Raw genomic sequence first — 22755 nt, 5'->3', positions numbered from 1 at the left:
CAGCCACATTCAAACTTTACCAGAAGATCAATTATTTGGTTTCTACTTAGCAAAACAAGGAATTTTGCCTTATAGGCAGCTTTTGTTCAGAGCTGCTTGGATTTGAATAGCTGCTCATCAGCATTTGTGAAAGCTTCTTCATTGCCAACTATCTGCTAAGAAAATATTCTCTGGACACATTTATTTTGTTTCAGCTCTACTTGAAGGCTATGAAGCTTTAAAATGGTTTTCAGAAAACAAAGTGAAGGTTGTACTTAGATATAAGACATATACCGTTATACTAAATAGTCATAGCTGACATAAAATAGCCAGTGCATCCATCCTTACAGAACCTTTTTGGCAACTGCTTTGTCCTGGATCTCTGCAGAGGCGTCCAGCTAAAACCCCATGTGCTATTACTTAAGAACTTAAGAAAAAAAAATTAACTCCTTTGCCAGAGGTTTTCAAGGAAGAATATGAAGCATCAGGATGTACTCTACTGCAAAACAAGGGCTCCCACATCTCCTTCCTTCCTGAACAATCACTGCAGTCTTTAAACAAAAGATTACAGTAAAATGCGGTATTTTATGGCGTTATTCCCCACAGCCACAAGAGGGGGTTTGAAGAACATGATCTGCTTCACGCTTTCTGCCTCAGCCTTTCCTTTAGCGCATGATATGTTAGTTGTACCGTGAAACCAGTCATTTCCTGAAATGACTGAAATTTTCAGTCATTTTGCAAAATGACTCCTTCACTCACTCATTTGGTAAAATGACTAAAAGTTTCACGCGTTCTACGAAATGACTGACGTGCTGGATATTCTGCTAGACTATTTGACTGTTTGTTTCACTCAGTAACAGGCATATTGTGAAAAGGGGGGTTATTGGATAAGGATCCTTTGCTTGTTCTGCAGTGACTGCTGGAGACGGCTCTGGATTTTGAAAGTAGCTTCAGAAAAGAACTTTACAAAAAGTATGAGAAGTGCCCAAAGTGCATGATACCAAGGGAAGAATACTGTGCAACTATTGCTGAGATCAAAAAGGCAAGCCAAGATCCCAAATCAAAGTCAAGACTTGATACTACCTGTTTGCAGAGTAAGTTTTAAAGAACTCTCTCTCTCTCTTTTTTTTTTTTTCTTTCTGCTCTCATCGTTTGTCTCTTCTTTGGTTATGGAATTGGTTATGGAATTGCCAGTTAGTTCTTTTATATTTCCTCCACTGCTCATAGGTGTGAAATTCTATGGTCTGGTGACAATGAGAAACTAATCAAGGAACATTGGCCTAAAGAAGCATCTACCATATACCATGTGAGCATTGAAGACAGGTATGATATTATCAGAAAAGCATGTGTTGCTACATGTTCATGTTATAAAGCATTTATCATCTAAATATGCAAATATCACAAGAGAGGCTGTTGTGCTCTTCAAATTTTTCTGTCTTGGGTGCCAGAAGAAGAGAAAGAGGTCCTTGACTAATGGCGTTGGTGTAAAACTGACCGTAAGTAATGAATACTCATCATGAGGGCAAGCTGACCTTATTGACCTGCAAGCTTGGTCTCAAGGCAATTTCAAGGGGATAATGGTGTACCAAGACCACCTCACGAAATTTTGTGTTCTCTGAGCCCTTCCCTCAGAGGGAACACCAGAAGTGGCCTTTCAGCTTTTCGATATTTTTCTCCTACTTGGTACCCCTGTTATGTTGCAGAGTGACAAAGGAACTGAATTTGCTGCTGAAGTCATCCAAGAACTGAAGCTTCTGTGGCCTCCGCTTAGCTTGGTGCATGGAAAAGCAAGATATCCACAAAGTTAGGGTGCTCTCAAAGGGGATATTAAGCGAATGCTCTTAGCATGGATGGCATGCAAATTCATGGGACTGGACTGTGGGGATTCACTTTGTCCAGTTCTCAAAAGCACCACCCGTCACTCTGGAATAAACTGCACACCGTATACAGCTTGGTTTGGTACCAATCCCAGATGTGGGCTTAGCTCAACCTCTCTACCACCAGCGACCATCAACCACCTCTGCAGTCAGCACAATCTGCTTTCAGTGCTCAGCGTTCTTTCGAATGACTCTGCTGCATCAACATATCCAGAAGACACGCTGGCCCCCATGTCTGACACAGTGGTAGGCAGCCAAACTGGAACTACTGTTAAACTAAAGGTTAGACCTGTTCCTGTATCTCAAGCTCTGTCAGAAAAGATTCATCCAGACCCACCAAATTCTCCACCCACTGATAGCCTTGAGCTAACTGGCCCTTCACTTCTTAGGGCACCATCCCAAACACCCCCTGCAAAATCCTGCCCCATGTCCTGCCCTCTGCCCTCATCGGCACAGCCTCCCGGGGCAGCAGGAAGGAGCCTGGGCAGTGCAGGCTTTGCAGGCAGAGCTCTCAGTAAAGTGCAGTCTTCAGATGGATGAAAACACTGAAAAGCAAAACATATAATACGGATGTCGCAGTCACCTCAGTTACAAAGATAAGCTCGGTTCTGGCAGGTGGTGTGTGTGACTGGATGATTTCAGAAATTAATGTAGAAGTCCGTATGGCTTTAGAACTAAATAAATTATAAAAATAATCTCACGTGTTGTCTTTTTAAGTTAATTCAAGTCACAAGGTATCAGGCGTTTTACATGGTGCCTCCCTGCTAGTTTCACTAACTTCATTAAAGGCATGAAACTTTCTCATTTTATGGAATGACTGAATGAAACAGCCATTTTGTGAAACAGCTGAAAATTTTAATCATTTCCTGAGATGACTGGCTTCAAAATATGACTGTAACATATACAACTCCGGAGTCACCCATTACGTTTTCAGTAGCATACACTTCCCAGGAAGGCACATGGAACAGAAATATTACCCGTAGCTTCATTTTATGCCGTGCTGAGAGAGGAGAAGAGAAAAGGAAGAGAGGCATGTGTTCTAAACCCATTAAGACATTTTGTGCTGTACCAAGCGAAAATTGTTCTCTAATGATACAATATAACATATCCTAAATTGGATTATAATATACAGCCTCCTTTGCAGTATATAGTTAACTATAAGTTGCCTTTCTGGAAGGCACTGGGTGATTTCACTTTGGTGACATAGTTTAGAATAAAATAAATCATCCAAGTTGGGGAGAGTTTTTTCATGCAGTCCTGTGTCTTCTGAAAGAATAGCTTTGATGCATGTTTTTGCCATGCACTCCATCATAGGAGTGTAAATAACAGTTCCTTCACCTCTATCTTTTCCCCCCACACTCCCACCTTGTTGTTTTCTTGAAGCGTCTTATGGGTCAGATGTGAATCTCATAGCTGAAGCTTATTCAACCTTTTCATTAACATCCCTGTTCCGTGCCATTTACCTTTCTTCTGCACATTTTGTTTAGTTCTTTTGCTTTTGTATTAAATAACAATTCTGTAATTAAGAAAACTGGCAGCTCGTAGCCCCATTTTTTCTGGTTTTCTTGCTCCTTTTTAGAAAACTTAATTGCTGCCTTTTTAACTTCCAGGTTAGAGCAGCAGGGCACAGGAGTGCAGTTCATCAAAGCCATTGTACTGATGCTGATGCATAAGTTGCCTGGCATGGGATACCACAGAGTAACAAAGGTTCATTATTTCATTTGTATTTGACACATGACCTTGAAAAATGTAAATGTTATATCTATGGCAATTTGAGAGTTCGCCCTGTCATTTAATATGCACAGTCCCCTTTCTCCTCCTCTTTTTCTTTTTCTTTTTACTGTAAATTTTCTATCCCCAAGGAAAGAAAAAACAGACACAAGTTATCTGAATTTAATTACAACTGAAAGATGATACCCCAAAATCTTATGTTATGAAAATCTTTTAAGCCAAGAGAACAAGTCTGAGGGAAAAGCACTCAAGTTCTGTTAGGAACAAAAACCTCACAGTGAACTAGAATTTTCAAAAATGCCTGAGGATGTCGAACACCTTAACTCTTGGCTGTCCACCTGCAGACCTCAAAGGGCCTGATCCAGAGTTATTGCAGATTTCCTTCACTCTGTACACAGATCCCTTGCAGATGTCTGTCTGGGAAGCACTGAAATCGTGGTACCCAAAATAATTAGTCACTTTTGAAATTTTTGGCCTTAGGCAAATGCTTCAAAAACAACTCTCCTGTCTCCATCAATATTTGCTGAGCGGATCTGTGTTCAGAAGTGTGTTAGTGGGAAGCGAACATGATGTGTGGCTTTGCATGGGTATTTGAATTAAAATGTTTGGTGGCCTTTTGAAGCTCTTTAGGAGTCAGTCTATGAGAAAGCATTTATAGTGATAACAGCTACCAGGCAATAGGAGAAATAAACAGATTGTGAGCCGCCCATTGGCTGCAGGATGCTTCCATGAACCATTTGCAGATTAATGTTTATTGACAAGTAAATCTGCAAAACTTTGAGTCTTTCAGTGAGTTATTTTCAAACAAAAGCAGCAGCTAAATACGTCCAACTATTTGGAAGAAATTTAACCCCGTTAGTTGCTTAGTTGAGCATAAATTTCAAGTATGAGAATATATGACTGGCTTACACCGGTTTCATTCTGAATTTGCTGTCTTGCTGAGGATCTGTCAGGAAAGCATAATGTTTTTGCTAAGTGCATCTGAAAGATAGGTAAGTCAGCTTATTCAAAAAACTGTGGGAAGGAGAGTTGTAGCTGAAAAATCAGTTTGTATATTCAACATGATGAGTCATAAAATACCTTTAAATGTCATAAAATACAAAATGTTTTCAAAAAAGCATACAGTGTGTGAACCCAGAGTTGTTTCCTTTTCCAACCAGAAGACTGAGCAATGAGAGATAGAAAAGATAAAGAATAATTGACAGATTGTTTTGACTGAGGGTTATCCATGTTGTGAAGTGGGCACTGGAAGAAAAAGCAGCAACACTTTATTCCCCACTCCTTGTAGTATGTGAACTCTGCCATGAAGGAGCCATAGCCCTGGCTGTGTACCTTACTGATTTACTTTTACCACACTCCCCTGTCACCTGCAAATCTCCTTTTCTGGGCTAAATCAGACGTGATGTCACACCACTTAATGCATACATTCCTGAGTGTTTCTCTTTTTTACAGATATTTAACACCTAACACCCTAACTGTTGATTCTGCATTATATTCATCCTTGGAAAATACTTTGGTTCATTTCAACAGACGTCCATAAAGGACTTGATGAAGAGAACATGCCAGATTAGGGATAAATTTGAAAGGACGGTAGCCAAGAGTAAAGTAATTATTGTTGAGTGAGTCCAAGCAATGTAGACATCTTACATATGACCTTGTCGTAAGGAACTAAATGGAACAGGCCTAAGAAAGTGTGTGTGTGTGTGTGTGATTGATTGATTGATTTAATCCTGCTGAACTCTTAATTTTTGAATGGAGTCTGAGAGGTTAGTGACCAATCCTTTAATTTCATTAGCCAGGCACTTTGAACACTGGATAAAGCCAGTTTATTTACTGCTTACATCTAAAACAATTTTATCTTCAGATACCTGGATATTTTCCTCTGTGATAGCAATGCATTTTTCATTATGACTTGCTATTTCATGATGGTCATTACCTCTCTGCCTAAGCTTGGGCTGCAGTGCAATTTACATGTACAGCCCATAGGCTGGTTTCATCTGAAGCTTGACCTCGTGACATTTTCACTGCGTGGTGAGGGAATTTGCAAACTAAGGTTGTTTATATCTGAAGGGATAGCTAATGCCATTTGTTACTGGGTTTTTGTTGTTTTGTTGGGGGTTTTTTTTGCCCAAAAGCCCAAAACATTTGCAATAGTGTGGAATTAAATGTATATCACTTGCACTTATTATTTGTAATGCAGGAATGACCAGAAGTCATATGTTGCTTTTTGTTGTTGTTGCTGTAGAAACGTCTACATGAGCATGGGAAGTATCCTGAAGACATTATTAAGATCCAGTCAGAAAATGGTGTTTTGTTGTCTGGGAAATTCTGTTTCATCAGGAAAAAACGGTTTTGGTCAGCAGGCTTTCATTTGTGTAATAAGAGCTAACATCTCATGGAGAAAAAAAGGAATTTTTCACACACAAAAATAGTCAAAACTTAACAATTTGACTGACCCCATAAAATTTTTATTCAGTGGTTCTCAGGTTTGTGAGGATGCTTTACAAACTGTGATCTCCCTATAAAATAATATGCATGTCTTTTCGTGTCTTTTTCTCTATGTCCTCTCTCTTTCTTTTTCTTTTCTTTCTTTTCTTTTCTTTTCTTTTCTTTTCTTTTCTTTTCTTTTCTTTTCTTTTCTTTTCTTTTCTTTTCTTTTCTTTTCTTTTCTTTTCTTTTCTTTTCTTTTCTTTCCTTTCCTTTCCTTTCCTTTCCTTTCCTTTCCTTTCCTTTCCTTTCCTTTCCTTTCCTTTCCTTTCCTTTCCTTTCCTTTCCTTTCCTTTCCTTCCTTTCCTTTCCTTTCCTTTCCTTTCCTTTCCTTTCCTTTCCTTTCCTTTCCTTTCCTTTCCTTTCCTTTCCTTTCCTTTCCTTTCCTTTCCTTTCCTTTCCTTTCCTTTCCCTTTCCTTTCCCTTTCCTTTCCTTTCCTTTTTCCTTTCCTTTCCTTTCCTTTCCTTTCCTTTCCTTTCCTTTCCTTTCCTTTCCTTTCCTTTCCTTTCCTTTCCTTTCCTTTCCTTTCCTTTCCTTTCCTTTCCTTTCCTTTCCTTTCCTTTCTTTTTTTTTGGGTAGAGATTCCTTAATTTTCTGTTTCAGATTGCCTTTATTTCACTCTGTATCCACCTCCTACAAGGATTAGGAGGTGGATACAGAGTATAATAATCCTCCTACAAGGATTATTACAGCAACTGGCTCTATGTCAGTGACTCACAGATCTGTGTCTGTTCTCCATGCCTCGGTCATCCCTGTCTTGTTAGTGTCTTGCCAATGTCGTTGCTCCTCATAACCCTCACACAGGTACCTTCCTTCCTACTCTTGTCACTGCGGAAAATATCAAAGTCCTTCCCATGCTGTAGGCCTGGTTTTGAGCTGGGCCTGTCTACAGATTCATCTAGTCCAACCTTATAGCTGCATTGTAAAGATTTCTTCTGTGGAACATCTTCAAGCTACATCCTTTCTTGTCCATCACAAACGGCACAGATCATACTCTCGTCCAGACCCTTACATAATAACTACTGCAAAATCTTTTCGCCTCAGTACTGGCAGCTGCCAGCTTGGCCCTCCCATGTCCTTTTAGAATCCTGCTGCACAGGTAATTTTCCTGTCACACCAATTTGCCCTTCCTACCCCTCTCTCTCCACCCTCCATGGATGATTTATTTTTCACACTATTAGCTTTTTCTTTCACTTTCACACTCTCTCATTCACTACCAGCATGGTTTAGGAAGAGTGAGGCCTTAAACACCCATGAAGTGATGTCTGGGTGACACCTATGGCTTTGAGGTCCTTTTTAGCCTTTTTGCATGCTTTCATAATACTGAGATGTAAAATTCACCTCCGTTCTTTCCATGGTGCATCCATCATTTATACAGCTCATGTTCATGCGTCATTTTGGTTTTTGCCATGTTGTCCCTTGCCTTGGAGGGAACTCTGACTTCTGGAAACCTTCCTCTTCCACTTTTAACCCGCTCCGACATATGAGGCATGAAACCCAACCACTGCTCACAAGAAGCAATGCCACCGAGACCATACCCTACCACACCATGCTGCCTCCACTCACCTGCATCGTCAGCAGCCTGCCCACAGCCTCTGCTGTTGCACATAGTCTGGGAGGCCTTCAAGGAGAGACATTTTGCCCTGTGTTCCCAAAGCCCCATGGGGACCTCCTCTGTGATTTGGAGTCCTAGATGCTGATGTAAAACAAGCAATGATGAGTGCTAAGGAGCTGCCCCCACTATGGTGGCATGTTAAGGATGGATTGTCACCCTTTACACGTTACCCTTCGGCAAAGTACGTGAATTTCTGCTCGCTTGGCTCTGCTTGATGGGCTACTGGTGCCTCTATGTTTGGAGTTGCCCCATTGAAGATCATTTTCTCTCTTCACACATGAAGGTAGCACAAACCCTGCGTAACTTGTGCAGGCTTCAAAGGACAGCAAAGAAGAATACCTCAAGTCCCTTTCTCAATAGGGGAACCCCATACACATACCTTTGCAGATAAGTGGTATGTTTTCTGAAAATTCAGATAAAAAAAGAAAAAAAAGCCTTGGATCGAAATGGAGACCCCACTGTTTCTGGAACAGCTTTGCTGTGGTTAAACACGTAAAGTACAGTGAGCTGGCAAGCTGATTTCCATGGGGCATGTGGAGACAGCACATGACATGTTCATTCTCACCCAACAACAACCCCGAGCTGAAATGTGCTATAAAAAAAGAGCCTGGGGCAGCCTTCATGCCCAAGGACCCTTCAATTGCAGAGGGAACACTTCAGTTCTCTTTCTTGGAAGATTTTGTGCTCCTCTATCAGAGAGCAGAGTGGAGCAGATATTATATGAAGATGAGGTTATTGATTGTGCCTGTCTGGAGTGGGGGAATGAAGCCCTGAAACTCCCCTGTATGGCCCGTGGGAAGCAGCACGTAGGTGCTGGAAGGCTCCGTAGGGAGCACAGCCCTCTTACACTGCCTCCATGGCATAAGCAATGACTGTACATTTTAAATGCTGTTTTTCAGGGCCTTGGATTATGATTTATTATATTTACATGTGAGACAAAGTAAAAAACAATACAGAAAAGCTAAGGAGGTGGGGAGGGCTGTTGTCTGTTAAGAGTGTTTTTATAAAAGCTACCCCCATTCTTGATTATAGACTGAAATAATCCTCGTAGCCACAGCATTATGGATGGTTTTAGGCTCAGGTCATAGAGCATGTGTAATACCCTGGGGCCTCAATCTGCCCGTGTGCTCCTCAGTACGGAGGTTTGTTATCTTGCCCCATAGGTACAGCTGATATTAAAACAGGTATGACTGTTAAAAACAAGCCCCCTCCCACCTCTTCCCCCCCTCCCCAAACCCCCAAACCCACAACTGGGTTAGGCTGCGGTTATTCGAAGACCTGTACCAGCACAGCAAAGGGCTGGAAAACTCTGGCAGTAATGATGGCAGCAATGACTAGCTGGGGACAGAAATTATGAATGTCCTACAGCAGACCTGTCACAACAGAGAAAGTTTCTAGTCTGTCTGGTTTCCAGCTTCACAGTCCCTCCCCACTTCAGCTGTTTGTTCCTCCCCCGAGTCCCTTGTGGGGTACTGAAAGAGGACTGTGTGCCATCAGCTCCCTGCTTGTTTTGAACTCTAGTGGCAGGTCCCTCCTGCAAAAGCTCTGTGCAAAATTACTCGCCTCCTGAGAATCTACTTGCTATAAATTACATTACATCCTCAGAGTAATCTAAATTATTTTAGAGATGCCCAGTATAGTTCTGGATTTTAAAGCCATGGCAGCAGTTTGAGAGATGAATAATTTCCTTTCTCCTTGGAGTACACATTCAGCTCTGTGCCTTTTAACATGTATCTATACTCCTAAACTGACCAGGTCCAGCCTGACTTCTGAGACCAGTCTAATTTAATTCCCATATTATTTACATGCAAATTGTACTTTTAGGATAAGCTGCAGTGCTCTCCACAGTGGGATACTCCAGCACTGTCAGCACCTCATTGTGCATCTTAATTCTCATTTATGCAATCTGGAGTGATAATACGGGGTGCATTAATGCATAAAACACCAGTTGATATATATCTGGACCTTGGACCTCCCCCAGATCAGTGTAAATACCTTGAACATGATCTGACTGCACTGTAACAGGGGCTGGAATAGGCTGGAAACTACACAGGTCATGAAAGTCAGCACTCATAAATCCCCTGAGGGACCTGCTCTGAGCTCAGGCTGTGGGTGCATCCTTAGAGCGTGAGACAAAAATTAAGCTCACTTAACAGTTTTGAATTCCATCACGATCCTTCTTTGTGGAAAAGACACAATGTATCTGTTTCATTACATGAGTTGAATTTGTAATTTGTAATCCTACACTTTCTTCTGCTTTTCTTGAATTGTAGAGGCATATAATGCAGTAATTTCAAATGACAGATCTAATAAATGTACAGTTTGTAGGAATCATATCTATTTATTTCTTTATTTAGGCAGTTTAGAGTAACTTAAATTAGTGTGTACTTCTTTTCTCCTCTCTTGACGGGTAGGAGGATGACAAGAGCTTGTGTTCAGGCTATTCATACTAGAACACTTTCGTATCTGTCATATTTTTCTTCTCTCTCATGGCAAAATGGGTAACATGAAGAAATGCCAGTGATCCATTATTTGTTTTTTAATAGCAAATCCAGTCCAGTGCTTGTAGATGGAAATTTTACATGAATAACTGTCCAGTCAAGCAGTAATTTGTCACTGAGCTGAAATGATGCAGAGCTCTCTTGGACTCTGTGGTCAGTTTTTGATCTGGGGAGCTCTTGGGCGTGCATTCATGATGATCCAGCACATCATTTCATGTCAGTTTTACATAGATTTACAATTTTAAATATTATTTTGATATTAGTGTTTATGTTCTTGCTTTCCTCTACCACCATGTTTATAGAAATGATTTATGGTGGTAGTAGTTAAGGTGTATTCTCCTGGCTCCTGTTGGCCTTGCAAAAAACAGCAAGAGTTTTATGGCAAATTTTCAGACTCCTGCCTGAGCAAACTCTGTGTAAGTGGAGTTATCCTCTGTCTATATTCCTTGCTTCTTTCCAGTCTATGAAAAAGTAACATTTGAAAGCCAGTGCAGCTATCTGTGATTCATAAACTTGCTAAAATGTTTAGTTCATCTTGAAGTATCCTATGCTGTGACATAAAAAAGAAAATCTCAGGCTAGTGCACTGGCATGCGATGTGTCTGCTTACCCTGGCTGTTCCATGTGCTGGAGCTTTTCTGGGTGAAGCTGGCTGTGACAGTTCTCCATTAAGGCAAAACGTCAGGCAGAGTCCTCCCACCCTCCTCCCTTCTGAATTTGATAACAGTTTCTTTTTTTCCTCTTTTGTTTGTCTGTTTAGGTGATAATCATAGGAAACCATGTGATAGCCTATGACACCACAGCTGTTTGCAATTCCACTTTTCATATTTATGCAGTCCCCTGAGACTCTGGTGAGGGAGTATTTTGCAGCCAAAAAGAATTTCCTCATGTGCATTTGGTTTGCAGACCATTTTTTTATATCCTTTAACAAGCTCTTTATTCTTGGAGTAAAGCCAAAAGTCTCCATTTCTGTTTGAACATAAGTGACATGCTCTTTCATTAGCACCTATGGTGTCTAAGGCACTGGTCTTCAGCTGCTTTACCTCACTGCTAAAACATATTTACATATCACAAACTTGAATCAAATATAATTTCTCAGATTGGTTTCTTTTAAGAAAAGAGTAGTTGAAGAGAAGAAAACAACTGATGGGAGGTAGAAAGTGTTACAAGAAGTGAAATGCAAACTTCAGGTAACTTTGGAAAAGAAATGCTGACCCAGTCCATGTCCTGCTTATAAGTTGCTGTTGGGTTTGGTTTGGTTTTGTTTTGTTTCATTTTGTTTGGGTTTTTTTAAGGATGAGCTGTGATGGAAATATATGCCCTTCCATTCTGCCCTCACTTGAATCTTTCCTGTCTAGGTTAAAAAACAATTCCTAGAGCTTAGAATCACAAAATGCCTTTTCCTCCCAAATCCCTCAGAAGTGCAATAAGCACACCCCTTCAGTTCACAGTGGCTATTTTCTGGGCCTAATGACTTTTGTATCACAGGTACAGAGATGTAGCTGAGCCTATAAAATGACTCTAGCTGACTGAGAAAAAAAATAGTAGTCTGTAGTCTTCATGATTTTTTCTTTTTTTTGCAAGTGGTAGTATTTCTAATGTAATCTGCTCTGACCCATACATGCATTTTGACTGAGGAATAGAGAAATGCAACTATTTTTAATATTCTGTAGAAAATAAGGGCTTTGGCCAGTTACCATGCATGAAAGCATCAGCTAAGTACCTGCAACAGGTCTATAGCTCTTCTCTGGCACTGTGGACTCTACTGCTGAAGAGCAGAAACAGAGAACTTTAGGAGTTACCTGCCCTTGGATGAAGAAAGTAACTCAATTCACTTGTTAGGAATGAAATTAGGATGACAGTTCAGGAGCTGATGTAGTTGCCAAGCCACTCTCCATGATATTTGAAATAGTCATGGCAATCAGGTGAAGTCCCTGGTGACTGGAAAAAGGGAAACATTGCACTCATTTTTTAAAAGGGTAGAAAGGAGGACCCTGGGAACTACCAACCTGTCAGCCTCACCTCTGTGCCTGGAAAGATCATGGAACAGATGCTAGAAGCTCTGCTAAGGCACATGGAGGACAGGGAGGTGATTTGAGACAGCCAGCATGGCTTCACCAAGGGCAAGTCCTGTCTGACCAACCTAATGGCCTTCTATGATGGAGTGACTATATCGGTGGACAAGGGAAGAGCTGTCATCTATCTGGACTTCTGTAAGGCCTTTGACACGATCCCCCACAACATCCTTCTCTCTATATTAGAAAGATATGGATTTGATGGGTGGACTGTTCGGTGGATGAGGAATTGGTTGGATGGTCGCATCCAGAGGGTAGTGGTCAGTGGCTCAATGTCCAGATGGATCGGTGACAAGTGGTGTCCCTCAGGGGTCTGTACTGGGACCACTACTGTTTAATATCTTCATCAATGACATAGTGGGATCAAGTGCACCTTCAGCAAGTTTGCAGAGGACACCAAGCTGAGTGGTGCAGTTGATATGCCTGAGGGACAGGATGCCATCCAGAGGAACCTGGACAAGCTCGAGAAGTGGGCCCATGTGAACCTCATGAGGTTCAACAAGGTCAAGTGCAAGGTCCTGCACCTGAGTCAGGGCAATCCCTGGAATCAATATGGGCTGGGGAATGAAGGGATTGAGAGTAGCCCTGTGGAGAAGGACTTGGGGGTACGGGTGGATGGAAAGCTGAACATGAGCGGGCAACGTGCACTTGCAGCCCAGAAAGCCAACCATATCCTGGGCTGCATCAAAAGAAGCGTGGCCAGCAGGTTGAGGGAGGTGATTCTGCCCCTCTACTCCGCTCTGGTGAGACCTCACCTGGAGTACTGCATCCAGCCCTGGAGCCCTCAGCACAGGAAAGACATGGACCTGTTGGAGCGGGTCCAGAGGAGGGCCACAAAAATGATCAGAGGGATGGAACACCTCTCCGATGAAGAAAGGCTGAGAGAGTTGGAGTTGTTCAGCCTGGAGAACAGAAGGCTTTGGGGAGACCTTATTGCAGCCTTTCATTTAAAGGGGGCTCATAAGAAAGATGGGGACAAACTTTTTAGTGGGTCCTGTTGCAATAGGACAAGGGCTGATGGATTTAAACTAAAAGAGGGTAGATTCAGACTAGATATAAGGAAGAAATTTTTTACAATGAGGGTGGTGAAGCACTGGAACAGGTTGCCCAGAGAGGTGGTAGATGCCCCATCCCTGGAAACATTCAAAGTCAGGTTGGACGGGGCTCTGAGCAACCTGATCTAGCTGAAGATGTCCCTGCTTATTGCAGGGGAGTTGGACTAGATGACCTTTAAAGGTCCCTTCCAACCAAAACTATTCTCTGATTCTATGATTCTATGAGCTGAAAGCTGTCTTCCATGAGGAATATGAATTAATATCTTGTAGTACTTTTGTAGGAGGAGAATCAGTTAAATTAATTAGACAAAATATCTGATAATTAGACTGGGAAAGCAGTACTTGATAGAGTTTTCTGTCCAACTTCTAACATCTTATGCTTCCTAAAACATTGATTTTTTTCCATTTAATTTTAAAAAAATGGTGCAAGAATTCAAGCTTAAAAATAGGTTAGGTTTTTTTTAAACATGCGGGTAGTATAATTAATTTTCTGACTGGGCCTCTGCTGTAACCTGGGTGAGAGTTTGTATTTATTTTTTGCTCTGGGAAGGAAATGGGTTTGAATAGACAACCATATGTCAGTTGTGCTCATATACAATAATAAATGCAAGGCAAGATTTGTGGGAGAATGTAAGATCTTTTATTAGAGCAAGTCCTATAGTTGGAAAAAGCAGAGAAGCTTTCAGGCCCCTGAGCCCTTTTTCAGATCTAAAATAGAAGTAGTTATCTTCAAAGATAAATACAGGTGAAGAACAGTTATTCTGAGTTTAATTAGATTGTTAATCAGTTGGACCATCTTAGGAAGAATGGGTAGCTGGAACTGAAGTTCTTCATTTGAAATTTCTGATCATTATTTCTCATTAAATTACCTAATCTCAAATAGGAAAAACGTAAACTGTGATGAATTTCTGCATTGTTGTGAGGAAAGATATGCCTCACTTATTTCACCTGTTTGTTTCTCTACTTTGATCAAGATAAGGGGACCTTGGCCATCAAATCTTAATTCCTTCTAGAGACCAGGCAAACACACCACAAATATTGAACACAAAAGCATATGTTAGTGTAAATAAGCTATTGAGCTATCAATATATTAATAGAATTACACCAGTGATACCAAGAACAGCAATGGCTGGGCATTACCTTCCAACAGCTAAGAGGCAGAAGAAGAGAAAATAGTGCTGAAGGCTCTGAGGCTATCAGAAACTTGGGATTCTCCCTAGTAGAAAGTGAAAATCTTGAGGCTTGCATGGTTTCTGAAAGACTGAAGAGAGGCTGTGGACAAGTCTGACCTGAAGACCTGTGACACAAGAGAAGTACCTGCTGGTCTCTACTAACTCATTGTTTTATAAATTGAATCTAATGTGTGTGTGAGGTCACTTGTGTGAGGTCACTGTTGTCTCCATTTTATGGACAAAGAAATAAGGACCAAGATGATTCTCTTCCCTGAGGCAAGACATTCCACTTTGTGATGTCTGAAAATGTAGAAATAATAAAATACCTGTGCTTATCTTTTTGTGTTTCAATATACAACTTCCTACACAGATGGGACTACACGCTGCGCTTCTCTTTCCGTCATTGCTGCTCCTGCTACTGTGGCCCCGACGAGGCAATAGCTTTGCTGTGCCTTCTGAAATCCATGCTGGATTTTGCTTGGATGCTAGAGCATGTTCCCACCCTGCAGTAAGTGCTCTCTGCTCTTTTTTGCCCATGGCCTCCAGGCTCTCAGCAATGTTTAGGAAAGGGAACATGGCCGCCTTCTCCTTCTGCTACCTCAGCATGTGTGATCTGTACCGAAGAAATTATGCTGGTATCCAATGGCTTATTTTTAATGTCGCTATCGTAACAAGTCATTATTATGGTTATTAAATAGCTAAAATCTTGTAAATTCAAAATTTACAGAGTTCTTAAAAAGGTAAGTGACTTCTGAGTTGAAGGAAATACACTGTTGCTTTAGCACCACTGTTCATATATTCTGTACTTGAAAACATCTTTTCCCTCTTTTCAGACAGGCACTTAACACTTCTACAGCGTGAAGATATAGTTTTAGGAGGCAACAAGCAGGTAGTTTATCTTGTGGCTTCTTATCAAAGGTTTATAAATAACTGGAACTATCTAAAATTCTGTATCCTCAGGTTTCAGAAAAAAACCAAGAAACCCACCTGACAAAACCAGACTCCATCATGTTTTCCATCCAGATCTGTGACCTTGATAGCCTGTATGGGTAGCTGTCCCTTAAATCTGAGGAAGGGAAATGGGCATATCTTATAAACAGCAATTTTGCATTAGACATTTTGTTATAATTTGGCAAGTATTCTTGTCTCTAGTATGTCTTCTCTTTGTTTTATGATCATGTATCCTCACAGTCCACAAAGCAAATAGACATCTGAAGGTGTCTTTAGAATAACTCTATCTGAATGAATGATCGACAAGAAATATGTTTGTATATGGGGCAGCAAGCATACTTACCTCTCTCTGGCAACATAACCTAAATTCAGTTAACTGGAGATAACCATAAAGCACTAATAAACCATTACGCTAACTGCGTTTGTTGTTTTGTATATAAATTTAAGAGGAGAAAACAGACCCACTCTTAAAGTAAAATCTTATTTGCCAAATTTCTGATCGGATCAATACCTATTGTAATTCTGCAAAGCACATCACTATAATTAGTAAAAATAAAATGTAAACAATGTGCTAAATAATGGACAAGCATCTGTAAATATTATTTTAAAGATGGAAAAATAAAACCAATATTGCTATTGGGATTAGCACTTTGAACAATGGAGTCACAGAAGAAAATTGGTAGCCTGTGATAAAATTGGGGAGGTTTATTTAATTTCATTGGACCAATGATTTTACAAGCAGGTTCTGTGCATCACAGCAAGAAAAAAATACTCTGGAAGGAACTTGTTTTGATTTGAGACATTTTCAGAGGGCTATTTTAATTTAATTAATGAAAAATCATAGGTTAATTGCCTCCTGCTTTAATGTGAGGGCATTATGCATGCAGGCATATTTTATTTATATCTTGACTGTTTGATGTACACAATCAATTCAAAAACGGATAATGAAGAAGTGTTCTGCCCTGTGTAGAATAGTAATTAGGGACTCTAGTGCAGTTTTTTTTTATTAATTGTGCAGTTCTGTAAACATGTTTGACATAATGCTGAGGAAAGCATTTGTCAAATTTTACTATTCACCTCTTTTCTGCTTACTTCTTCCCATCCCTTCTATCCCCACCCTTTCTCACATTTAGTCAAAATACATGGTATGGCATCAACCATCACTGCCTCAGCAGCAGTCTGACTTGATATGACAGATGTATAACAGACATTGAGGAAAAGCTGCCCCTTGAAGAGCCTATGTTATGAGAAGTAGGTATGTCAATAATAGAAATGCTAACATTTGTGGGCTTTGGAAGAGTCTATGAAAGATGCTGAGCTATAATAACATGGTGTATCTTATCACAGCAACTGGGATGTATCGGGCAGAGTGGTCACTGTGGCAACAAGAGTACCAGTTCTTCTGAGCTGAGTCCATGCTGAGTATAAGCCGCAAGGGTGACAGAGATCATGCAAATGAAAACTCTGTGTTTCTGTTTTATCAATTTCCAGTGAAGACAGCAATAGCAAAAGATGATACCACATTGTAGACAGGAGCATCTTCTGATATATGACTTTTCCTTGATCCAATTACTGACTTTTTTTAGAAATACAAGAAGATACCTACATTTCATTTGGGCAGTTGTGCCATTGTGTCTCCTTTTCTGTTCTTTCCTTCTCTTCCCATCTTGACTCTATATCATTTAGAATGTTCAACAATACCTCATTTTCTAGATAATTCAAAATTACCATGTCATAGAAAAAGTTTCCTGTGTGTACAAGGTACTTCTTATAACAGATCAGCACCTTACAGAGAGGATAATAGTCTTCAAGAACCTCCTTTTGAAGTGCATCCTTAATTACTTTACCTGGGTCATTTCATGGCATAGGTAGATGGTTCTGTTGTCTTCAGCTGAGACATAGGTTGTAATCATACACACTAACAACCTCCCATGTTCTGCAGGAGTCAAAGATTATCTTTTTTGAGGTTACTTGCCTCAGAATTAGTTTGGAAGGGGTATTCAGGAGCTAAACCTATTTTATCTGCTTCCCAAACTATTCCTAGAGTCATTTTTCACTATAAAAAGGTTCAAGGTAACACTATTAATTTGCTTTCTTGGGTGAAATTCCTCAGTTCCTGCTGTGATGAAACTCACACTAGCAGTTGTTATTCATGCAGTCTGTAAAAACTATCCAATGCTGTCTGTGCACATGGTGGGAACAGCTCCATGTGGGAAAAATAACTCCTTAGAACAACACTGGCAGTAGACATGATGATGCAGGGAAACCTGACTGAGCATGTGCAGCCAAATAGAAATCATCTACGTCTAGATTATTACAAGCCTGAGATTGTTTTCAAGTTAAATAACAGCCAATACTTGGTCCACAAGAAACTATCCTACCTGCTCATGGCAAACTGTCTGTAGGGTACTACTAAAGGTGTGTTTGTCTTGCTGAAGGTAAAATTGATGTTGACAAGATAAAACCAGTCACCTAATCTTGAGAGGTATGAGCCCTCACTAAGGTTGATTTTCCTAACATATTTTTGAAAGATGGAATGTAGAGACAAAACAATTAAATGAGGACAAAGGAAACAACCTCCAAGTCTCCAATTCTCTTGAATCACGTGGGGAAGAGGGGAGCTGCTGAATTTATTGCTCCCAGTGCATGCTGGAGAGTGGGAGGTAGCAGGGCAAAAATGTACTTGAGCTCATGTGAGCACATGCATGTTTACACTCTCCCTTGTCTTGGTATTGGGAATTGTGAGACCAGGAAATAGTGCCTGGTCTCAGTAACTCTTCAGTGGTCATCTTCTTCTGAAAGCATGCAGTGGAAGTATTAATTCAAATATCAAAACTGTACTATAGCTGGATACATGGAGAACTGAGGAATCCTAGCAAAAGTAGTCTTCACTTGGAGCCTTCTCTGCCTCCCTGACATCCTCACTGTTTGAAGGCTGAATTAATTGACATCGCCTTTGGGAAAGGTTACCATGAAACAGAGGTCTTTGGTGGCTTTGTGGTAACTGTGTTGTGTAAGAATATGATAGCAAACAGATGCCCACGATCCTGATTCTATAGTTGTATTTATACACATTCATGTAGACATGGTCTCTCTTCTCTTATCTGGTAGGAGAGGGAACATAAATAATCTCAGGTTGTATCAGTTCCACTGCTCAATAGATCCTCTCCAGTGGGAGCAGGCAGTCAAAGTATCTTATATAGAGAGGACACGGTTACTGAGATCACAGGCGACTTACAAACTGCTGTTCTTTTTCCCAACAGAAAAAATATGCATTGTTTGATTCTTTCATTTTGTTTCAACACAGTATAATCAATTCCACATACATGATGAGCTTCTTTTAAATACTCAGATCCCAGAGGAAGATCCTCTAGTTTCATTTGGCTTTTCTTGGAATGATCTTAGTCCTCACAATAAGATAATAAAGTCTTGTTAATTCATACTTACTAGGCTATTGTATTTGAAAGATTTCAGATGTCATAAATAAAGGCTTATCTTGGATTTCTAGCTTACCTTTATAAGGAAATATCTAAAGCTTTTTACAAACAGAGCTGAAGCTTGAAAATCACTTGAAATAGTGTCATTCAAGAGCAAGACCACTCTTTTGTCCCGTGGATAAACAAAATAAGGCCTGTTAAATAAACGTTAATGGTGAGAAAACCTTATAATCTATCAGTGTTAAATTACCAGCAATGATTATTTGGGAGGGAGGTTTAGATGGAATGTGGTCATCTGCTATTTTCTGACTATAGTTCAATGATATCTCCTAGAGCAGGCAACAAACCATGACTATGCGACTAAATCAACGCATCAATCAGAAAGAGTTCATGAGGATTAGAGCTCATGCCCTCCTTCACATAGAAAGAGCCAAAAATTCATCTCAATACATAGATAATAAAGTCACTGAACAGGATTTCTCTGTATTTATAGCTCTGTAATTAGAGCCATGGGTTTCCTTAAAACTGCTATCAGGTAAATTAAAGGAGGCTGCATATCCAATGAACAATTATTTCAATAATCTACATCTGAGTTTCTTGAATTCCTGACTGTGTACGGTTTACATGATCCTTGCAACTGGTACCTATTGATCTGTATTCCAGTGATGTGAATATGAATTTCTTAGCCATCTCCTCCCAGGCCTAATAATTTCCTTTAATAGCTTAGGCAAGACCCTAAAATTTTAATTATCCATTTTGCCATCAGTAAAATTTTCAGACTTCAAGTGAGGCCCATTAGTGGACATGAAGATAGATCACTGTTCAGTATGAAAAGGCTACCCCCAAAGGACCTGAATTATTACCTACTTGGATTTAAAATCATCTAATCTAAAATTGTACCAAATGATTTGTCTATCAAATACAATAACTTTTGCCTGAAATATGGCCTCTATTTTTGGAGGATTTGCTATCTTGGTTTTAATAAGTGACAGAGAAACCAACGCAAACCTAGGTAACTTGTCTCATTTTTTTTTTCCTTTACTTTTAAAATGATCTTAGATCTTATTCCAATGTTGCATTTATTCAGCATAAGCTACCAAGCTCAGGGTCTTGCTGTATTTTCATCTCCTTAGCTAAATAAGTTTACTAACATCTGAAATTTACATCCCCTTTGAGTATTTACTTGATATTTCCTCCTGAATAGTATACACTAAACTGAGTATATTTTAGCTTCTCACAGTAATCAGGTTTTATAGTTACTGTAATAATTCTTGGAGCTCTCTCTCTTGATTTTCTCACATATGATAAACTTAGAGGCCATTACTGGTTAGAGGATTTTGCTAATTATCTCACTGTGGTGTAAACAGATCCCACTTTCTATATGATGTTCCCTTGATCACTCAGTCAAGAGCCATGTTTACTTCCTTCGCAGCCACAAGGCGCCATGTTGATTGTTCTGACCCTAAAGTCCTTTTCTTAGCTGCTTTTCTCTCTCATAAATACCATCTATAATCCTGATTCTTAGATTTAGTTTTATTAAAGTTTTATTTTATTTATTTATTTATGCAAGATTTTCCTCTTGACTGTTGAAAATAACACTGGACTAAGAAAAATTACTGTCTGGAAGTATCGCCAGAAGATGATGCTTCCCTGTTTTAAGATTTATAGATTTACCACTTTTTAGTCCATTTAATATGTTCTAGATGGAGCTGATCAGAATTTCAGAAAATAAAGTATTTAACTGAGACTCAGAAGGAGAACTACTAATTTCATCAGAATGAAGCAAGACTAAGTCAGGAGCTTTTTAGAAGCTAAAGTATATCTATCCATAGAACTATCTTGGGCAGCCAAATCTGTAATCTCATCAAGAAATGTTATAAACTTTGTCTGACAGCACCTTTTTCCCATTGTAGATATGCATACATCAACTAACTACTTTTCACAAAAAGTTTGTCAAAAGCTTTTGCTGTTTATGCATCATTGCTGAAAATATTACCATACTGACATAGTATTATGCTCTATCTAGTATTATAATACAAATCTATACAATTGCAAGTGTGATAGACTCCAACCCCAATAACATGAAGGGTGATTGATTTTGGCAATTAGTGGAAAAAAGGGGGAAAAATTGTTAAGGAGGGCAGGCAGACACAGATATGCATGGCAGCAGATTATATTGGAAGTAATTCTGTCTGATAAATAGAATAAGAAAGGGGAGAACAGAAACAGAGTTAAAAATAAAATAAAAAAATGCTCCCAAGTGGGTTTGTTGTTGTTGCTGTAGAAGAAAAGAGGTACCAGGAACAAGTCCAGGAAAACTTTAAAATGCTGCTTTCTGGGGACAGTCTAGCAAGAGGAGAGCTGAAAAAAGTCTCTGAGCTTGCTGGGCTCTGCTTAGAGGGCCGTGGATTCATGGGGTTGTGAACCCCTCTGAGGGGTAGGTGTTGCGAGCTGTCCCAGCTCTGGTAATGAGATAGGTTCGGCAGCCTTTATGAGTGGCTTACATTTACTGATTAATGTTCCACTTGTGCACAGATGTGATTTAGCTTTCTGCTGAATAAACACAACATGGGGATGGAAAGGTGATAACTGCCATACTCAGCAAAAAAGAAGGAGCCTATAAATATGCCAGTGGGTCAATAGAAGTGATTTCATTCTGCCTTCACAAGACTGCTGATGAAGTCTGACAGGGAGCTCTACTTCATTAATGCATCACAATGGTGAAGAAAGCCTGAAGGGCAAAAAGAGCCACCTGCAGCAGATTGGAGCCTGGGCTGCAGCTGTCAGAGAACAGCCAGGGAGAAATGAAAAGGGCTGCAACAAGGAAATAAAGAGGATATCATAGGCGGATAGGGTGTGTTTTCGCTCCCGCCTGAAATGGCTGGTAGGGGAGGCACAGTGCTCAGGGTACCGACTGCAGATGAAGCTGTGCTGCTGATCAGAAACAATTCAGAGAGGAAGGCCTGGCAGTGTGAAAGATGTTTTGGTTAAGACACTGAACAGAAAGTGCTAAGTCTAAGGATGGGTAAATGCAGATGAGTTTAATGATTCATTAAAAATAGGAGTGTCTACCAAAGAAAAATTGCTCACAGCACAATAAGAAAAAAATAAACACTTGGGAGGAAGCACTGGGAGAAGTATCAGATAGTCAGTACATAGCTGAGAAGTGCTGTTACCCTTGCTCTCTTTCTAAAGGTGTTTCCATAAGCAGCTGCTAATGGCTGTGGTCTCTACCAGCTTCCCAGCCTCCTGAAGCTAAAGTCCCTGCCCAGTTTGAGAGGGACATGTTGCTGAATAACCAAACTAGTGCAGAAGATGGATAAAGGAAAAAAAGAGACAGATGTGATGGCCATATACTAAAAATAAGTTCCCTGAAAGCCAGCCATGGAGCTGGTTGAAATTGCACAGTGGTGATCTGTTCTAGCACACAACAAAATAGGGAACAGAAAATAGCCCCCACGGTCACCAGGAACCATTGGGCTTCCTCAGCCTAGAGCCATAGGTCAGCAATCACAGGGAAGCCGATGAAAAGGCTCCCGTCCCTTTGTGGTGCCCTGGGTGGGAAGCACATAAATGAACAAATAAGGACAGAAGTTCAGTCAGGACCTAGGCAAAAGCACCTGATCCATATGGCTGAACCTTTGGTCTGACTCATGCACGTCCACTCTTATGTTTTCACGTGGGCACAAAGTCTGATCCCTGCATAACCCCAGAGAAGCCCTGAAACAGTCTGGCTCTTCTGAGATCAGGATTAAACCCACATTGGCTCTGTCTCCTTACCTATCTCCTGTTCCTTGCAGCTGGATCCTGTCTGTAACCACTGGACTTATCTGGATCACAAGAGAGTCATCTGTGCACTGCTTGTTAGGTGCCTG

The 22755-nt window shown here is 40.3% G+C and overlaps 1 long non-coding RNA gene across 1 annotated transcript; it reads left to right on the top strand.

Annotated features, from left to right (window-relative positions):
- Positions 1-911: 911 nt before the first annotated feature.
- On the top strand, positions 912-2479 carry LOC140646902 (uncharacterized). Its single transcript, XR_012040594.1, has 3 exons — positions 912-1073; positions 1207-1302; positions 1683-2479. It is a non-coding gene; the product is annotated as an uncharacterized lncRNA (long non-coding RNA).
- Positions 2480-22755: the final 20276 nt, after the last annotated feature.

The sequence above is a fragment of the Ciconia boyciana genome, chromosome 2 (assembly GCF_034638445.1).
Source record: "Ciconia boyciana chromosome 2, ASM3463844v1, whole genome shotgun sequence".
NCBI classification, from domain to species: domain Eukaryota; kingdom Metazoa; phylum Chordata; class Aves; order Ciconiiformes; family Ciconiidae; genus Ciconia; species Ciconia boyciana.
The sequence above is the reverse complement of the archived record's forward strand: the minus strand, read 5'-3'. Positions and strand labels throughout refer to the sequence as shown.